The following is a 3,297-nucleotide window of genomic DNA, read 5'->3' on the forward strand; positions in this document are numbered from 1 at the left end:
CATAAACAGAACTTACATTTATTTACACTAATGATTTACATCTCCTTTATTCTCTCAGTGAATTATGTCTTCGTATTGATACCTGTGATACAAAGAAAACTGAGTGGGTCAGGCTTGGGAGCCTGGTGAGCATATAGGGTTTTTAACCCACAATAATACATTTATTATATTCAATTATCAACAATCAACCCAAATACCCATCCCCATTATCTTCTTTATTTATTAAGGTTTTACCCTAAGAATCGATTATACTTTCTTCATTCATTCCTAAGGGTTTACCTAAGGAACTGGCACACAGTCCATTTGCTACCACGGTTTATACAACAGACACTACGTCGCATAGTCACCAGGGTTCATACAATTGGCACTACGTCTCATAGTCACCAGAGTTTACACCAAAAGGCACTACGTCTCATAGTCACTAGAGTTTACACAATAGGCACTACGTCTCATAGTCACTTGGGTTTACACAAAAGGCACGAAGTCACATTGTCACCAAGGTTTATCAAATAGGCACGAAGTCGCATCGTCACCAAGGCTTACTTAATAGGCACGAAGTCGCATCGTCACCAACAATTTCATCTACCCATGTTCTACCCAACATTTTTGTAGATATAAATACAAACACAATTTAAATCATTTAACACCCGTATAAAAACATCAATTCCAAATCCATCTCAAATAGATAATTAATATATAACAAATAGCACGTATTTTATAAAATACTTCATATTTATGTGTAAGATGAAAGTGACTGTACACTCACTTGATCAGAAGATGATCGGGCAGCACTACGGCTTGCAGAAGTAGTGTTTCTCCGTAGATCTGGAAGATCTTCACAAAAACCGGCTCCTCGCGGGCAGCGCTTCGGCTCGGGAATAACGCTCTTCGGGATCCTTGGGGCTTCGGATCTTGCTTCGGGGCTCGAAAATATTACCGAGGCTTCGGGGTATAAACGGCACGCAAAACGAGGCAAAAAATAGAGAGAAGAAAGTGTTTGAACAAGAGAAAATGGTTGATTTCGAGTTCTATTTATAGGCTGAGGGTCTAGGATTACGCGGGGCGTAATCTCAAATTACGCGGGGCGTACTCAGTACGCTGGGCGTACTCGAGTTACGCAGGGCGTACTTTGACGTCATTGCGTGCGTCGACTGGTGGCGCTCGAGTATTGGTCAGACAAGTTGCATCTGACTGAGTACGCTGGGCGTACTCAAATTACGCTGGGCGTAATTGACTCGTCGAACTTCTAAATTGCGTAACTTTCGCATACAAGCTCCGTTTTCGACGTTCTTTATATCCACGCGAAGGTGAGACTACGCTCTACAACTTTCGTTTAGACTCTGTTGACTAATTTTGACTTTATTTTTATTATATTATTTTTAGTAGGCCGGGACTGGAAAACTCCGTTATAAATTCATAGCTTCTTCATCCGACGTCCGTTTTCGCCTATCTTTTTATCGTTTCACTACAATTGACGAGATCTTCGATTCTCGTTTAGATTGTTTTGGCTAAAAACCGCTCGATCTCAAATCGAGTATTCGGGCTGCATACTGCTAAGCTGAAACTTAGAAAAATCATAACTTCCTCATACGAAGTCAGATTTGGACGTTCTTTTTATGCACGCTCACGGTTTAACGAACTCTACAACTTTCGTTTGGATCACTAAGACTAAATATCGCTCTAACATAAATTCACTTTTTACGTCGCGTTGTGTCGTGCTGGTTCTTGTAACATCCCCCTCTGGCACGTATCACAATATTGTCCGCTTTGGGCCACTCGGCACGAGGACTTCCCAGGGGGTCACCCATCCTGGTACTACTCCCGCCCGAGCACGCTTAACTGCAGAGTTCTTATGGGATCTGCTGCCCTCACGGCTTTAAAACGCGTTGTGACAAGGAAGGTATCCACACCCCTTATAAGGAGTGTTTAGTTCTCCTTCCAAGCCGATGTGGGATCAGATCTAACCCACTTTCACCCCCATTATAGGGTTCGACGTCCCCGTCGAACACATCGACCCGTAACCTGGCTCTGATACCATTTGTAACATCCCCCTCTGGCACGTATCACAATATTGTCCGCTTTGGGCCACTCGGCACGAGGACTTCCCAAGGGGTCACCCATCCTGGTACTACTCCCGCCCGAGCACGCTTAACTGCAGAGTTCTTATGGGATCTGCTGCCCTCACGGCTTTAAAACGCGTTGTGACAAGGAAGGTATCCACACCCCTTATAAGGAGTGTTTAGTTCTCCTTCCAAGCCGATGTGGGATCAGATCTAACCCACTTTACTGTGACATCCCCAAAATCTCGGCCAGAAAAGACCGATTTTCATTTATGCTTTTAAATATTTTCAGAGTAAATCCTTTTGATTTGAAAGAGTTGCGGAATTTGTTCCCAAAACAAAACATGATAAAATAATATTTATCAAAGCATTTCATCAAGAGATGCATTTCATTATATAATCAAAACTCGGGATGTCATGTTCCGATACAGACCATAAAGCATAAACGATAAACATTACAAGTCATTCAACAAATATATACATATACAGACTTGTAAACAAAACAACAAGATGATCCATCCATCTTACGCCCTTGTGCCACTTCCTGTAATACAAATAAAACTGAGTGGGTCAGGCTTGGGAGCCTGGTGAGCATATAGGGTTTTCAACCCACAATAAATAAGTTATATTTAATTTCACCAACCAATCACTATCCCGATTACCCATTCCCGTTATCCTCACTTTACGTCCCTAAAACAACAACTATCTCAAGGGACCTAATCTAGGATTTTCATCGGGACGGACATCACTGCGAAGGGGTTTCCTCAACAATAGATATCCTAAAGGCAACCATGAGGGGGATAGAGTACACCGGTGAACACATCGTTCACAACACCTACAGGTTATGAACCTGCTAGTGTTCCACTGGACTGTCTAGAAAGAGTCTGTGGTCGTTATCCATACTCCGCTGAATAACTAGATCAACAACAACAACAACATCGAGGCCTCTCATCTGTTTATTACACACCAACTATCAACTCATGTTCTACCCAACATATTAGTAGATAAAAATATATATATTTTCATACGTAGTTTAAAGAAAACCTGTATAGCATGCTTTAATCAACACATATGTCACATAACAGATGAGGCACACACACATAACACATATCTCGTGAAGAAATAAGCAGATCTATAAGATAGAAGAGAGTGAATACTCATTCACACATAACACAACCAAATATATACACATATCACGTATCATTATATAAAATACTTCGTATTATTGTATTAGAAG

Source organism: Lactuca serriola, chromosome 4 (genome assembly GCF_051521515.1).
Source record: "Lactuca serriola cultivar US96UC23 chromosome 4, Lser_US96UC23_V15, whole genome shotgun sequence".
In the NCBI taxonomy this organism is placed as follows: Eukaryota; Viridiplantae; Streptophyta; class Magnoliopsida; order Asterales; family Asteraceae; genus Lactuca; species Lactuca serriola.